Raw genomic sequence first — 18,370 nt, 5'->3', positions numbered from 1 at the left:
GGCAGCCCCCTGGGTGCAGTCCATCCTGACAACCTGCCAGGGGTCAACATGGGTCAGGGGCAGTGCTGTCTGCCTGAGGTTTGGGAGCTGGTGTCCCTGAGGCCACTGCTCAGGAGGAGCTAGGCTGGACAGTGAGGGCAGGGTGGTGCCTGCTCTGCCCTGCATCCCTGCCCTGTGGTCTACTCAGGCTGAGGAAGCAAAGTATGAAGCTATATTGCAAAAATCTACAGAGGACACCACATAAAAACTGAAGCATATAAGAGATTTGATTAAACAGAAAATACAAAAGAAAAAAAAAAGAAAAAAAAGAAAAGCTAAACACATTGCAGAAATGGAAAGAATAAAAACCTATAGGGGACAAATATTAGACTGAGGAGCCAATCTTGAAATATCCAGTACATAGGGGTTAGCTCAAGAGCCCAGGCTGTGATTGGATTCTGGGATGAAACACTCACAGAAACTACTGGAAAAACCAGAATTTGCCAAGCACTGGCAAGGTAAGGCTAAATTCGTCTTCACTAGCTAGCAGACTAACATGCCAGCAGTACTGACTTTCATGACCAGAGTCAACTGTGTAGATGTGTAGTTTTCCAGTACTCCCAGTGGGGAGTTACTATGCAGCTAGCATGCCCCTCAAAATAAATTCTGTTTTGCCACACAGCTCTTACATTAATTTGCACGGGAAAAGACTCCTTCAGCAGCTGGTTACTCAGTAGGTACGTGACCCTCCATTCATTTCAATGGGGAGTTTTAGCTTCTGCTAAGAGGCATCTGTTTGGTTGTAATACACTTTTTCCTGATTGCATAAGGCTTATTCATCTTCAGACCTGCCAGAAAGACATCTATATGGACAATTGTCTGTCTCCCTACCATACAGCATAAAGATCCTAGCTTAAGGTTCCATCCCTTTTTTAGGTGTGGGAGACTGAGTTTTTAGGTTGGCTTCCCCCTTTACATCTCCTGGCTCCCAGCAGGGTACCCTAATCCCCCCACTATAGCAGGAAATTGTGAACATTTTCTTATTGAATCTGGTCACCGGACAACCAAGAGGGAAAGTCATAGGTCCAGAAGGAGAGCAAAGAAGTATTAGCCAAACTGTGGTCCATGGGGGAGGACGTACTCTGTGTCAGAGAGAGCATCCTGGACTCTGGGTCCTGTCTGCAAGGCTGTTTTTTTGCATTAACGCTATTGATTCTTTAAAGACTAATGTGTCATTTAATGCATCATTTAATTTAGTCTGACCTCCCCGCCTTCTTGTACAAGCTGGATATGTGGGGAAAGGTGTTCAGGAGATGTGATTTCAGGAGAGATTATGACAGTGAAGAGAGGCAGCTGGTATCCTATGAGGTGGGGTGGGCTAGTTACAAAGGTCTGGAGTGCTGAATAGTATACACATATGGTCATTCTTCTTCTGAAAGGGAAGTAGGGGATTTTGAGGTTGCTACTATCAATGCACCAGACCTTCTCTTTATTTCTCCAAACATGGGCACCCACTCCTTCCTGTTATGGCTTCTGGGTCATGTCTTCCATTAGGCCTCTCCTGCAGGAAGAAATATTGTAATGAGGATTGTGACTAGGTTTCCAAACTGGGTAGTCTGAGCAGCTATTTCAACCACAGGAGAAGGGAGTTTCAAGCAGGTGGGGGGCCATATGAAGAAGGCTGTTCTTGGTGCCCAGAGTTGTTTATGCAGTTTTTCCAATGACTCTGCAATACAAAATGTACAAATAACAGTGGAAGCAAAGGCTTCCTGCCTGTAACAGGGTTCCATCTACCTCACTGAGCACATGGATATGCTTTCCCGTATGTGTTTTACTTCCACCCCTAGGATGATTTCTCTCTTGGTTGCCCAGTACTACAACAGAAAGGTGCTCTCAGTCCAGCCAAGTCTATGGTCTGGTATGTAGGTTGTAGTTCTGTTACATGGGAGATGGGACTACAGACCAGAGTTAGGGAAAGGATGGCCTAGATCCTTGATCTCCTGTATTTTAGCCAGGTGCTTTAACCTCTGGGCAAAGGTAAGAACCGCCTACTATAGTCAAACAGCCACTTCTTGGGGGTTTTGGTTTTTTTTTTTGGGGGGGGGGGTCATCTTCAATTCTAAGGTTTGCACAGAATTTCTGTCTGTGGCTGAGTTGAATTGCAACTTAGCATAAATACACTTTGATGGTTTGGGGTCAGGATTGAATTGATTCTGAGCATGCACAAAAGGAGAAACAAAGTTGCATGGGATGAAAATGTAATTCTGTAAGATAATTTTACACTTTATTAAAAGTTTTGGCTGCCACTGCCGACTCATCCTGATTCTTCTAAGCAAAATTCAGGCTGCTATATTCTGCCCTTAGTTCAGACTGAAGATGATGGAGGATGGGCAGTAGGGCTGTGCGAAATGGGCCCTATTCAATTCTGATTTGACCCAAATCAGGAACAGAGATTCGATCTGTTGATTCAGATCACTGTCCCTGATTCGATTTGACTGAATCCAAATCTGATGATTCAATGCTGATTTGGTGAATCAGCGATTTGGACACAGGCATAGCTTTAAAAGTTTTTTCTACATACCTTGAGGTAGCAGTGCGGCTCATGATCCCTGTGGGGGTGGGGTGCATGCAGCATCCCACAGCAGCATGGGGGGCTCTCTAGCGTGCTCAGCAGTGAACCCGGAAGTGGACTGAAAGTAAGTCTGGTCCATTTCCAGGTCTTCTGGGGTGCGCACTGTGGCCCTACCCCATGCCCTCCTGGCTCAGCGATTGGCCACAGGGGGACCCTAGGTACTCCCCCGACCCAGAAGGCTGCAGTTGCTGAGTCAGGGGGATGGAGTGGGGGGGAATGGGGGGCAGGGGCTCCCCTGCGTGCTACCCAGTGGACCAGGAAGTGGAGTGGAAGTGCTTCTGGTCCACTTCTGGGTCTGCTGCTGAGCACACTGGGGAGCTCCCTGTGCTTCTGTAGGACACTCCATGTGCCCCAACTCTGCAGGGTCCAGAGCCCCTGCTACCTAGAGGTATGTAGAAAAATCATTTAAAGCTGTGTCTACTTCCGAATCGCCAAATCTGTTTGAATCACTGGAATCAATTCAGAGGATTCCAAATTGATTCAGAGAGATTAAAGGGTCCCTTGATTCGAGTCAGATTTGGAGATTTGGCCACTGAAGCTGAATCTCTGCTGAATTGAATCAGGGACTGAAGCTTCGCACAGCCCTAATGGGCAGTTCATTGGAAGAACACTGAATTGAAAGAACATGGAATAGTGGTTCCAAAACACAAGAGGAAAAGAGATCTGAGGTAAAAATGCGCGGGGAGCTCAAAGTCTACCAAAAAAAGCACATGGAGCTGCACATGCTGCAACAAACAGAACAGCCAAAGACCATACTCATTTTTGACCACATAAAGGGAGGAAAATCCTGGGAGAGACAGCTCTGTGCATCAGCAGGATTCTAGCAGAAGCCCTTAGAAACACATGGTGCACACTGAAAACCTCTTTTGAGAGACAGTGTCATTATGGTTGTGTTTGCCACCTGAGGTGTTTCACCAAAAAGTACAACAATTTTTTATGGTAGAGAGGTTACTACAGTTTGTATTGATGACATTTTGATCTGGGGAAAAGCTACAGAAAAGCAGGATGGAACAGTCTATGCAACTCCGGAAAGAACCAAACTCGCTGTTTGGTTACTTTACTTCGGCACTGTAGTGAAGGAAAGAAGGAAGAGTCAGCAAGTTGTGGCCAAAGCTTTTAATAAAATATAAAAGTATCCTAGGATCACAAAAAGCAATAGCAAATATGTGATAGTAAAGGAGGAAGTACAGTAATATATATACACTAAGCAATTGACAACATCACCTTTCCCCTTACAGAACCACATTTCCTCTTGCATGACAACTCGTGATACAATGATGTGTGTGTACAAGTGTCCTTTTTTTACTTTTGCAGACTTGGGACCCATCCAGCTGGTGACAGGTGCATTTTCTTATTGCCTACAAACAGTCCCAGCAGTACCTTGAACCCTTCCATGACCTTACCTTTGCAGCTGTTCTGAGGGCACATTATACAATAATATAGATGACACTGGGTACACTGGCATCCAAACAGTTTTGTAGGCAGTGCCAATTTGTCTTCAGTATTCCAAATGCCCACTGTAGCCATTTTCCTACAACAGGTACATATGTATTTAAATGTTCTGTCAAATGCTCTGAGGTCAAGGCATGTTTTCCACAGTGTATACAAACACTTCTTTTATCAGGGCATAACTAGGCCAGTTGAAAGAGATAAGATACCTTTGTCTTTCCAAAAGAGATAAATATCAGCACTCTAACACAATGCACTTTACCAGTACACACTATATAGGTGTTTATGAATCTGCTTTTATGGTTGATCCAGTTTTGCAGGACAAGTAACTAGTATTCTTTGTAACTGAAATATTTGTGTATGCTTGGTGGTAGATTAGGGGGACATGAGTACCTCTGCTGGCCCTAGCCTAGTTTGGGAACTCCGTTCTCTGAAATCCTGCTAGTATTTTAGGCACATTAACAATGTTGACCACAGTATAAAATGCCTCAGAAAACTGCTGCCACAACACTGACTTGCCAAATGGCACGTCTTAGCTATGGACATACAGCATTCTGGGGTAGCCAGCTTTCAGATGACTACAGTAACTCACTTCTGGTTTGGTCAAGCTTCTCTCCTTCTATATCATGGTCCTAAAAGAGTGGCTTAAGTTCTTTGCACAACTCCATGAAGGTATGCTTCTTTATGTGGATCTTCAGCTCATCATCCAAGTCTGTGAGACAAGGGGATCCTAGCACGAACAGGGCAGACATGCCTACACAAATTATACCATTAGTATCAGATTGCTAAACCCACAGCAAAAATGCCTACTAAGGTAGTAACAATTACCTTCCCAGGATAATCAGGCATCAGTCTAAAATTATGGATGAAAGATATTAAACCAGAACATTGTGACTATTATCACTAGTGGCCATGAAATAGAATTCAGTTAACTCCTTAGGTTGACAGGGAATAAATGCAAATGACTTGTCAGATGGGTTGTGCATGCACACCTACATATCAGTATGGTAATATGGCATGAATACAGCTGGATGTGATTTTGTCTGAATTTTAGTAACATTTTATCTTTTTCTCTGCATTTAGTTATTGAGAGTGAAAGCACTTGCAAGCTAATGAGGCTAACCATGTTAAATCCTGGCGATGATACGAAAAAAGTAAGTTACGGAAAAGAAAGAGTTGCATATACAGTAATCAGAACCTTGCCATGAGTCAAACTGTCTCAAAAATGAAATTAGCACATATGAAGACACATGCCTTGAGCTGCTCCCTGTGTCCCTTCTTGAAGTACTGTTCTAGATGTCCTATTTATATAATAGCAGACATTGCCTGAATACACAAACCCTAATTCTGGAAGATGCTTTACTTTAGGTATGTGAGTAACGCCATAATATTTAAAGGGAATACTCAAGTTTATAAAGCTGGGTGTACACACAACTTTTGGCAGGATGAAGGCCATAAACACCTCACATAGGGTTTTTAAAATATGATCAGATATAATCAATACAATCCCATCAATTATCTAGAATGCACTGTCACCCAACCATCATTAATGTAAAGAATCTCACTTTACGCTTAAACATCCGGAGGTCATTAAATACACTTCGGGCCTGATTCAAGACCTAGTGAAGTCAATGGAAAGACTCCCACTGACTTTATTTTGCTTAGGCTCAGGACTTTTCTGGCAGTAGGAAAAGGATCAGGACTTTTATGACTACCCTTGGTTTGCTAGTAAAAATTGTATTAAAGTTGATTAATAGTTGTAATTAAAATGTTTACAGTAAGGCTTTGGATAATTCATTCAGATTGTTATAGGGAGATACCTCTCATTTAAAAACAGTACTTCATTCCTGCTAGTTTTAATTGTGTGACTCTTCCACTGTTATTTAAAAACATTCTATAGGTAAGAAATATATTTGAACCTAAGCTTCAGCATATGCTTGCCTTGAACAAAAGTTAAATTGCAAATGTAAATTTGCATTTTATCCTTTTGGTATTTTTTTTTTTTATGTAGCCAGGAGGTCTAACAAAGGGAGGTTTGTGACTGATTGTTTCCCTGTTTTTGCTTCATATATGTAAGGCAGCCTGAAAGTCCAAGGAAGGAGTATCAGTGAATACACATAAACACACATTCTAATGTCTGAAAATATGTAATGTTTTATTTTATCATGGTAGTTTTGCAATACATTAATTATTAATTTGCTTTAGCATTATGTACACATACATAAAACAAGTATACTGTATACTTTGGATTTAATCCTTCAGGATTAAAACACATATTGGAAGATTTTTCATAATTATTAGGGGCTGTATCCCAAATATCTTTAAATCAATAGGTATATTTCCACTGGTTTCAGCAGAATTTGTATTTGGGTTCTTGGGCTTTTTTGATTTTTGCAAACTAGGAATTAGCTTATTATTGCAATCTGAGCAAACATGCTGTGGCTGTGACCTGAGATATTCTTCAGGCAGGAAACCTGCTTCTCAGTGGTCTAAAGGTCATTTGGTTACTTTTCTCTGCTGAGGAAGGGACAAAATAATTTTGAAACTTCACATTGCTTTTTCATCACAGGTGGAGAGCTAATCAGCCCATTTGCTGAGTTTAGCAATGGGAAAACTTGTAATTGATGAGTTTTGTCTTTTCAACTGAGCCACTTGCTGTGAAAGCATATTGTGCATTGAATGGAATATACAATAATCAGCATTATGATAGAATTGACCAAAGGTAAAAGTCTTCATACATTCTGAACATCTGCTCACTAAATCAATACTGGAAAAGTTAATGAGCCTAATGATATATACATGTAAGGGCATACTGGAAAAGTTAATGAGCCTAATGATATACACATTTAAGGGACAGATTTTGTTCCCATTCAAGTCAATGAGAATTTTACCATGGTACAAAAAGTCTGCAAAATTTATTATTGATTTATGAATTGAGGTTGTTAAATTATAGCTACTTTTTCAAAGTTACAAGGGAATGGGACTAATATCTCTTTGAAACTTGCAGCAATCATAAAGCTCATATTCTTTATGACAAATAGGAACCTTCATTTTTCTTTTAATGCAAAGATGTTTTGGGTTTTTTTCATAAAAGATGATATTGCATGATGGAAATGTCTGTGGATATAAATTGTTTTCAGCAGGCCCAGTCACCATTTGAATAACAAAGAGGAAATACTAGTGTACATGATTTGCAGCAATTTTCTTTTCTGAATTTGTTGGGGCAGGGGAAGTAGCTGGACTAAAGCAATTCAACAAGGCCATATTCTTGTTACTGCTTTCCTAGTGGTGTAGATTTGAATTAAACTTAATCTAGGGAAACATTAGAATATTTTGATTCTCATGTTCTCTAAACTTAATGTTGCTACTTTATTAGATGAAAGCTTAATGATTCTCCCCTTTGGGTGCCAAAAAATAGGAATCCACTTCGGAGACTGACATTACTGTAAATTCACTTAGATCACCTTTTGTGTTAAAAATGAATAGAGAAGAAGCTCAGTTGTGGTACAGACCTTTTCAGGTTGGCCAGGCTTCTTTGTTTTTTATTTTAATCTCATCTCTGAGGTTTTTTTCTTTTTTTCCAGCACATAGGATAGGAGAAAGGATAAGCACTGAGTTCTATTTTGAAATGCTCTAAATGCAGTATTGACCAACAATTATTTTTCCTAATCTGGTCATCTATATGATGACTGGCAAGAGGATGAACTAGAATCCTTTTCTGCTTCTTTTCTACTATGGGATTCCAAGGAAAAATATACTGGACAACTGTCCCCTCAGCTGAAGTTTTGAAATGTTACAACTATTTCAGATAGCTGTTGCTTAAAAGAAATTCCTGAATGAGGGTATGGCTTGGATTTTACAGCACTATGTTACAAGGAAAAGGGCAATACAGGCATCAAAAGGTATCACAATTACTGTGTGATTTAGGATATTTAGATGAGGCTCCTTATTTATGTTGTATGAAAAAATGTATACAATTAACAGAGAAAAACTGTGTATTTGAATATTTTTTGTGGTTTGATAAGATTAGGAAATGAACATATATTAGAACCTGTTGAATGCTGACACATCATGACTTATGACCCACAACTGGAAAGTCATTACAAAAATGAAAAAATCCCAAACTTTAAAAAGGAAAGGTAGAGAAAAGCTTCAGTTTGGGGCACTTTAAAAACTTTTATAAATATGAACATATGCATACACTCTGGTTAGATTTTTTGGGTATTGCTTTTGAAGGCTTATTACCAAATAGATTTTGAATAATCCATTGCTTCTTAATCCACAGCCAGTGAGAGTAACAGTTGCTTGCTCTTTTGAATACTCAGTCACTTAGCTCTTGAAAAAATGTACTACAAACTCATAACATAATACTTTAGAAAAATACCAATTTTAAGTGTATGGTCCACAATTGTGTTTGGTAGATTGGCCTCAGTGTTTCAAATACTCTCAGATTGCACATTCTTCCCTTCCTGTGACTGTGTCAAGAACATGATTGCAACAACATACATTCATGGGTAGGTGGTCAGCACAGCAGGCAAATGCTAGCAGTATAAGACAAATGATAGGTATAAATTATTTGCAAGCTCAAGTAACAGCAATTTGACTTTTTATGAGCCTGTAACAATGCCCCCAGAGACGAATGTGTGAATTTCTGTAGATCATTGCATTTTCATGGCCTTGGCATTAAGTAAAGGTTGCAGCTCTAGGTTTTGAATTTCCCCACTCATAAATAAGAGCCATTTTGTTTTTTATGTCTGATTTTTGCATGAAATATGTATATTCTAATCCTTGCTGAGAAGTCTTCAAGGAATAATAGTGGAGGCTTTTTGGTATAAAATTTCTTCCCACATGCTTGCAGAAACCATACATCTTTGGTGTTGAAGTTGCAGCACCTATATCAAGGACTAGGGTATCAAAGCCATGCTTTTCTGTATTCTAATGTGTAACAATTTGCTGATCATGAATGACAGGTTTACAGAACTAACATGTTCTGGAGATGTGGGTGATTTATTCCAGAATAACAGAGGTGATTCAGAGAATCCGACTGCCATGGTTTTCTTTCCCATCACAGACATGAAATGCTTATTTGGATTGATTGCAATTCCTTTAAGATTCATAGTTAGAAAAGGGACTTTGTCTCACAGAATGACTTTAAGTCATAATAATATAGGTGTATAAAATTCCATTGAAGAAAAACAGAGGAATCTTTTTTTGTTAGTTAATTTTGCTTAGCTCATGTAGTCATGTTTGTTAGGGTTTGAGTTTAACCAGGCTTCATTTCTGAGTTGAAGTGACAGTCCTTTCCACAAATATAAAAAACTATATATGGACTCACAGGACAAGATGAAACATACAGTTCACTGCCCAGTATTATAACAGTGGAGAAAAGGCCCACAGTATTAGACACTCAGGCCCCAAACATTAATAGCAAGACTGTAAGACAGGGGTAGGCAAAATACAGCCCACAGGCTGCATCTGGCCCATGAGGCCATTTTGTCTGTCCTGTGGGGCCCCTAAAAAATTTAGAAAATTAATATTTATCTGTCCTTGGTTCCTGTCAAAAATGACAGGAGCCAGGGGCAGTAGGACCCAGGGGAAGCTCTGGCAGGCTCCTGCAACAGCAGGGCCCACCCAGCCCACCCCCTGCAGATGGAAACCCCAGCAGGGGTTTATGGGCTGGGACCATGTGGCTGCACCGGTGCCAGAAACTCAGGTAAGGGGGCAGGAAGGGTAGGGGAGGACCCCGGGCAGGGAAGGAGCTGGTCCTGAGTATAGGGAAAAGCGGCCCCTTCCCCACCCCATGGCCAGTACTCCCTGCTGCAGCTGCTTGCAGTCTGTTTGGGGCTGCCTTGAGCAGACACAGGGACTGCCACGTGGGCTGCGAGTGGCTGCAGCGTGGGGCACTGGCCACAGGGCAGGTGAGGGGCACTTTTCCTGCACTCAGCACCAGCTTGTAACCCACCCCTGCTGCCAGCCTGAGCCCTGCGCCAGCTCTGTGCTTGCCTGTTGGGGCTGCGCTGTGGTGGTAGCAGCTGCTCAGTGTGGAGGAAAGTGGCCCCACTGCTTGTTGCACCAGACAATGTTTGCCACTACGGTGTTTGCCACTGCCTCTGCGCTCCCAGTGCATGAGCTCCGGGTGGCCAGCAGCAGCAAACACTGCCCGGTGCGGCAAATGGGGGAGCTGCATGCTGAGCAGCTGCTGCCACCACCGCACAGCCCGGACGGATGAGCCCAGAGCCAATGCAGGGCCCAGGCTGGCAGTGGGGGTGGGTTAAAAGCTGGTGCTGATCATGGGAAATGTGGCCCCTTGCCTGCCCTGTGGCTGGCACTCCATGCTGCAGCTGCTGGCAGCACACGTGGGGCTGCCTGTGCCTGCTCAGGACAGCCCTGCACGACTGCAAGCGCCTGCAACAGGGAGTGCTGGCCATGGGGTGGGGGAGGGGCTGCTTCTCCCTGCACTTAACACCAGCTTCTTCCCTGCCAGTGAGCAGTGTGGGCTGCCCCCCACCTGTACCACGGGGCTGGGGGGCACTGAGAGTGAGCAGGTGCGGGAGCCAGCGGGAGCACGAGGCCTTCACCAGTGTCCTGGGGCCAGTGCCAGCAGGGCCCAGAGCAGGGCAGCAGGAGTACAGGGCTCTGGCTGGCTGGGGCTGTATGGAGCCAGGCCAACTTCCCTCTCTCCCTGCTGGTGCAGCACAGCCCAGCTCCACAGACCCCTGCCAGCCTGTGCCCCACTCTGGGCCCCACTGGTGCTGGCCCTGAGACATCGTTCCCAAGACATTAGGACATTGGTCCCAAGACAGTGAACAGGGGGTGGGCACCTGTCAAGGTGAACAGGGGGGGGGCACCTGTCAAGGGGCGGGGCTGCCCATGCAGCCCTCGACAGCTTACCAAAACTTGGTAAGTGGCCCTCCACCCAAAATAATTGCCCGCCCCTGCTGTAAGAGCACATGCAGGAATATAGTGCAATCCAGAAATAAGCAGGCAGAGCTCCGATTGGTTTCAGTAAATCGTGCTTTCTTACCTTGGTAGTAGATTTACCTAAATGTGTGCTGGATTTTACCACAAAATATGGTAGTGCATTTTTCTGAAGGAGAGAATGAAGAAAAAGTAGATTTTACCTGATCTCACTTTTCTTTTTTGGGTTCTTCAGTGGGAGTTAATTTCTATATTAGCATTTATCTTCCAAGAGTGTCTAGATTCCATAGTCAGATACTCTTGTACTAAGCACTGAACAGAATATAATAAAACAGAGAGAATATAAGAAAAATTATGGTGGGTAACAAATTTGGAGAAATGGCAGGATAAAGATGGGGAACATTAATAAGGGAATACAATTGTATATTGCTACTTATTATGATAAGATGAATTAATTCAACTGATTTTCTGTTGGAAGCCCCTAACAAGCACACTTTGGTAGGGGATATCCTCTATAAATTCTACTTCTCAGAGATGTGTTAGTCTTCTAATATACTGTCTGTATAATGACTTATTTGATACTGAACTCACATTCTCAATATAATGTTGGGAAGGGTGTTAATCATCAGTCAGTTGTACCCATGGGCAGATCTAGGATTTTGAAAAGGGGATGAATAAGGTGTGGTGCATTGACACAACACACATTTTACTCCAGTTAAAGAGAAACTTGAAGATTTATTAATGTGATAGAGACCCAGTGCAATATTATTCCGTTTAAGATCAAAGCAACACTAAGTACAACTTTATGGGAATGTGCACTAATTTGCCAGATTATATATTAAGTTCAAAAACACAAAAACTAGGCAAAATAGCCAAAATATATTGTTTCATTAGTTCTGGAGTCATCATACTTAAATATACATATCTTATTCAGATTCGTAATACAAAATCTAGCCTTCTTGAGCATCTATCACTTCACTGTTATTCATTTTTAAACCTGAGTTAACGTTCACCTGAGTTAATATCACCACACCTGAGTTAAGGTTTTTAGCTAGAACTTAAAACAGTCTGCATGGCTGTGAAATAGAAGAGAAATATTATCAGAAGTGGCTAATAGACAGCAACATTGCAGAAGAAAGGATAGCTTGATTAATGGAACTTCTAGACTTAAAAATGAGAGAGGGTCTCTGTGGAATGAAGAACACTGAGAAATAATCAAATAGATTTTAATGAACCTTGAAGTCAATTTTACTACCTCTCAGCACTGCCTGAATAGAAATATGGCTACCCCTTCCAGGCCATTGGCTTTAAAGTTTCAGGGGCAGGAATTAAAGGGTGGTTTCATTGCACCCCTGCACCCCTCTCTTCCTCCATCCCCTCCTAGCTGTAGTCTCTTCAATGCTATGGAATAGCAGTCTGGGCTGGGATCTTCAACAGGCATCCAGATTTACAAAGTATAATTCTTACACAGATATTCCTCAAATACCATTTTTTTCTTTACAAATGAATAGCTTCTTGTAACACAAGCAGAAACTGCATCATGACCAGAATAGAGAATACCTAAAACATTAAACTGCACTGAAGCATTCTTACTGAAACAGCAGATCTGGTATCAGTTCTAATTGAAAACTAACTGGAGACAGCTGTTAAATTCTACTCTTGTTCAGAGAAGTTAATCAGGATTTCTATTAAGTAAGGGAGAGCTGAGTTTGATCCAGCGTAGGAAGAACTGATGACTTAACTGGATAAATAACCACCTCAAAATAGGTATTAGGAGGAAGAGGAGGTCATACAGTAACAGAAAAAGGTATTGATCAGAAGAAAAAGCTAAGTTGGAGAAGTCTAGATGAGTAGAGATAAAGCAAAAATGACCAAAATTCAAGCTGAGTGAGACCTTGCAAAAGAAATTATAGCAAATTGCAAGATACTATTTAGCCATATCAATAAAAAGAGAAGAAGAGAAAGGGAAATGGGTGCTATGTAGTGAGGATGGGATTTAGATTAAAAAAAAAAAATCTAAGTATTGCTCCCTAATGGAATGAGAACTTCATCTTAATAAGTCTGATGGTATTGAGCAGAGGAGCAAAGGCAAGTTAGCTTATTGGAAAAGATTAAGAAATGACCGTGCACAAGGTGGAAGCAAAATTCAAATAGCTCAATGAGTTCACATTGTGTGGACTGGTGTTATGAAAGTATTGGCTCAGAAAGCTTAGATCCAGTAAGAAGGGTTTGAGGATTTTTATTAAGTCTAACAAGTCAGGGTTGGTACTGTTATGACTGGAGAATAGCAAATGAAGTGTATCTTTTTAAGAAAGGGGAAAAAAGATGTGGGCAACTACAGACTCATGAGTCTGACCTCAGCAGCATGCAAAGCATAAGAACAAATTTTAAGCAAAGAATAATTAAAGACATGGAAATAGATAGAAAATGGAATAAAAATGCAACATGGGTTTACCAGAGGTAGATCATGTCAGACTAACCTGATATCTTTCTTTGATAAGATAACTGATTTTTCAGACAAGGGAAATGCAACACACCTAATATATCTGGACTTCAGTAAAGCCTTTGATATGATGCCCCATGGGAAATTATTAGAGAAGATGGAGAAGAGAAAATTATTAGAGGAGAGGGAGAAGGTGGGGATTAATACAAGAATTATAATGTGGGAGATGATGATAGATTATGCTGAAAGGGGAACTATAGGGTTGGAGGGAGATAGGCTACCAGCGGAGTTCTTCAAGGATTAGTCTGCAGACAGAACTTATTCAATGTTTCATTAATGACTTTGACACAGAAATAGGAGTGTACTAATGACATTTGCAAAGTTGGGAGGTATTGCCAATATAGAAAAGGATTGGAATATCATACAGGAACAACTGGGTTATTTTGTGGACTGGATCAAAAGAAATAAGATAGCTCACGCACTTACGGAGTAATAGCAAGAACTTACTTTATAAGCTGAGAAGTGTCCAGCTGGAAAAAAAACACGAGAGAAGAATCCCCTGGGTGTTCTAGTTTATTACAGGAAACCAATGAATCACCAAGTGATACAGCTATAAAAGGGCAAATATCTTTCAAGGATATATCAGACCAGGCACTTCCAGTAGATGTAGGAAACTGTGCATGTCATAATACAAGTGATTGGTGAAAGCTCACCCAGAGTTCTGTGTACAATGCTGGTCTCCCATTGCTTATGTAATAAAGATAAATTCAAACTGGAACAGGTTCAGAGAAAGGATACTAGAGTATTCGGGGAATACAGAGCTTCTATAAAGTTAAGATATTAGGGGCGTACTTACACAGTCCTTAGGACTCTAGTAGAGGGTCCCATAGCGAGGCCTGGTGTGCTCACTCTGTGTGCTAAACTTGGAAATTTATGTAATGTAAAGGGACCTACCTAATTCATGGGGGCTGCCCCCCTGACTTTGTGGGCAGAACATGGGCCTGAGCAGCCATTTCATGGGTGGAGTGCAGCACCCTCCACATGCTTCTGATTGGCCAAGGGGCCCTGGTAGCCCCAGCCCTTGCAGCTTATTGGTGGAGAGGGGCAGAGGCACATGACAGCCAATCAGTGGTGAGAGGCAGGGGCAGTAGTGAACTTGCTGGCAGCCCTTCGAGCAGGCAGCCTCCCCTTGTCCCTCTTTCCCACCCCAGTGAGCTTCCACAGAGCTTGTGGTGGGCCAGTAGGGGGTGCTCCTGTATTGAGCCACCCACCTCACTGAGCCCGACCACCTTCCAGGTTCTGAGTGCCTCCCTGGGGGTGCCTCACATCTGGCTGACCCCCTTCCAGGAGCACACCCACAAGCCTGGGGGTAATGCCGCCACCAACCAGAGTCTAGACTGATCTTGGAGCTGTGCCCTCTGGGAAACACAGGCCTAGTAATTCTTGAAGGTACTTGACCTACTGCAAGAACTTGGGGTGCTTCCCTCAATCTGAAGCACAAATAGTGGTCTCCCTTAGCTGAACCAAGGGGACCCCAAGGCATAATCTAGACCCTCTCCCAATAAGTCTCCCATGCTAGGTCCAAAGAGAACTTTATTGGTTACACGGAGTAGGTTTAGAATAGGGTACAGGGTAGAGCAATATCAGGGAAATACCTTAAAGGCTACCATGCCACTGTATGCTCTGATTATGCATCCGTGTTACTGCAAGTTATATATCTAGTTAGATCCCAAGTAGCTTACTCACAAGCATCATCCAGAGGCAGGTGGAGATTCCCTCTGGAGGCAAGCAGTTCATTGACCATGAGTTTTAAGAAAGAGACAGTTTCAAATGGTTCAGCTTCTCTGTGAGTTCTTATCATGGCTGCTGCCTCTCCTTCTGGGCAGTCCTTAACATATAGACCTTATGACCTCATTTACCTGATCCAGTGAAGGCCAGCAACTATTGGCTGCTAGCCACCAATTTGAAATGCATCACTGGTTGCTGAGTAGACTGGCAGGGTCTCTAGTCCTGTCCCATTGCTTAGAACAATAGGGAATTTAAGCCCCCACCCAGGCATGTGATGCCAGTCACATAGGCAGAGGGAGCAAGTTTCCCCCCTCCCTCAGGAATGTATCCAGCTTAGGTTACAACTCAGGGTTACCTGAAGCTGATGGGGCTAGAGGTGTCTGCCCTCTGCAGTGACCATGTTAACCAATCGTCAGATAGCAGAGTTTGGGGAGAGACAGAGATGGTATTCTGCCACAGAGCTCTGTAAGGTTTTCTTTTCCCTGCAGGTTTCGGGGGCATTGCCCAGATTTCATGGGTAATGCCAGATTTTTCAGAATCTGCAAAATCTGTGTAATCATGAGTTTGGTAGGTGCCTAGTAATACATTATTGTTATTGCACCTCTGACCATTGACCAATAATATTTATGTGAGTCATGTTTATTGTGTATGTCCAGCATTATGTTATGGTGACTACCTTACACCATTTATGAGATTAGCTCCTCTGGAGGAGGTGTGCCTTTCTCTGCAGCATTTCCTAACACAGCAACAGGAAGCCTTTTTGGAAGGTTTGCTGAAAATTAGCCCCACACCCTTCCCATGTGTCCTTTCCCTTACCTGATCTCTTGCTGAGCTTTCTGCTCCCAGCCCTGTACTTCCTGACCAAGATGCTGCTCTACTTTTTCCTTTTGGTCCTGTGCTCATGCCTGATCTATTGCTCTGCTTTCTGTCCCTTCCCTCATCTGCCATATGCCCCACACAGGGGCTATGCATATGACTTGAAGCACCTGTACTACAAGGTGGCCATCCTTGCCTTAGCACAAATGGAAGAATATAGACATAATCTATGGGAACTGGCTTTTTTCAGCCTAGCAAAATGAAGGACATATACTTGTTGCTTATAAATATATTGGAGGGAAGGTAAAAGCCAGAGAGGAAGAAGAGCTATTGAAGCTAAAGAACAAGGTAGGCTCATGAACAAATGGGGAATAAATTGGCAATAAATAACTTGATGTGTACATTAGATAAAGGCTTACTATTACAAGACTGAGTTTCAGAACAGCAGTGGTTGAGGGAACTTGCTAAATTCATGAATAGGAACTTGCTAAATTGCATGGTTGCCTATGATAGCAGAATCAATGGCCAAGAAGGTCCCATCTGGTCCAATCTCCCTATTTATTTTGTGCTATGGAAAAGGTATTATAAGGAGATGTCCAGTGTCATATTCTCCATAAACATGCTGCACTTTGTCCATCATTTTATAAACATTTCCCTAAATTGTATAATAGTGCCTCTTTTTAAAAATGCTATCACTGTGCATCTGCATTGTGTCAACCACAATATAATATTTGGGAGATTTATAGCCAGTGGGTGCATCTACATGATACACTTTACTGTGCAGTAGAGCTAATTGCTGTTCAGTAAGTGTCCATGTCTACATGTGCAGTTGCTTACTGTGCAGTAATTGGCTCTAATAGTGAGTAAATATGTTACCTGTAACTACAAGTAGCAAATTTACTCATGATTAGTAACTGCGCAGTAGCACACATGTAGACCCCTGACCTGGAGCAAATGTGCTCCCGGTCAGCCAGGCAGCAGGGGGAGGAGATTGTTCCTAGCCCGTGGGAGCTTCCTGCTGCCAGGGTGCAGGGACAATTTCCCCCTGCCTTGGCAGCAGGGAGCTCCCAGCCCCAACTCTGTGATCATGGAGCCAGGGCTGGGAGATCCTTATCTCCCAGTGCCAGCTCCATGATCATGGGACCAGCACTGGGAGATCGGTATCTCCCAGCCCAAGCCCTGTGGTCATGGGGTCTGGGCTGGGAAATCCTTCTCTCCCAGCATCAGCTTCGTGATTTTGGGACCAGGGGCTGGGAGCTCCCTACTGGAAGGAGCTAGGGCACCTGTTCCTCACCCAGCTCTGTGATTGCTACCTCCAGCCTGTTCCCCTTGGAGCTGGGCAGGAAACAGGCTCTCCAGCCCCTGTGGGGTTGGGATTTGTCCCAGTCAGGGGCAGGTCCCAGCCCTGTGCCCTGATTGGGCAATCAAGGTGTGGGCTTTGGAAAGAGCTGTTGGGGTGGGCAGGTCCCAGCCACCTACCCCATCTGACCTGTCCTTTCCACATCCCCTACCCCCAATTGGGAAGCTGGGGCTAGGAGCTCCCTGCTGCAGAGTAGGGAGACATGGTCCCTGCCCCAGCAGCAGGCAGCCCCCCAGGGCAGGGAGCAATGTCCCAACCCCCACCAGGAGACAGCTGTCTCCTGACCCAGTGCTCCCTGCCATCCCTGGCCTAGCACCCAGGGGAGCCTAGAGCGGAGGCAGGAGCAGATTGCTGCCTTAAGCAGCAAATCTGCTCCCGAGACTCTGCACATGTAGATGCCTGCCCAGGAGTGTTTACTTGTGAGTAGTTTACTCATGAATAACCTGCTCCCAGATCAAATGCATATGTAGACACACTCGTTCTTACCACTGTGGTTAAAGAATTCTGTGATGATGCACAGCCTGAATTTCATTCCCTTGCCCTGGTACCATCTCCATCAGATAAATATTAGAAACTAACAAAAGGAAGCTTTTCTTAAATGTATTATTTGTCAGAATATTCCCTTTAATTAACATCCACAAGTGAGTTTTAGTCCATGAGCAAAAACTAGTCATGGACTGGATTAGGGACATTAGGTTGAAAATTGGGCAGTCATCCTAGGGGACACTGAAAACCACATAATCAGGGACTATAAAAGTAACCTAATCAATTTTACTTATAATATTTTCATTTAATACCTCTTTTAAGACTGTATGATGGCTTTTCCTGATGCTGTCCACTTATTTTTTTCAGGAAGATTTCTCTATGAAGCTGTGAAAGTTTGAGGATACAATGAAATAGAACTTCAGCCATGTTGAAATTTATCAGGGTGTGTCTTTGGGCATGTTGGTGGAGATCAAATTTTCACATAATTGAATGCATTCCT

This window comes from Alligator sinensis, unplaced genomic scaffold, assembly GCF_000455745.1.
Source record: "Alligator sinensis unplaced genomic scaffold, ASM45574v1 scaffold144_2, whole genome shotgun sequence".
Classification (NCBI taxonomy): Eukaryota; Metazoa; Chordata; order Crocodylia; family Alligatoridae; genus Alligator; species Alligator sinensis.
The sequence above is the reverse complement of the archived record's forward strand: the minus strand, read 5'-3'. Positions refer to the sequence as shown.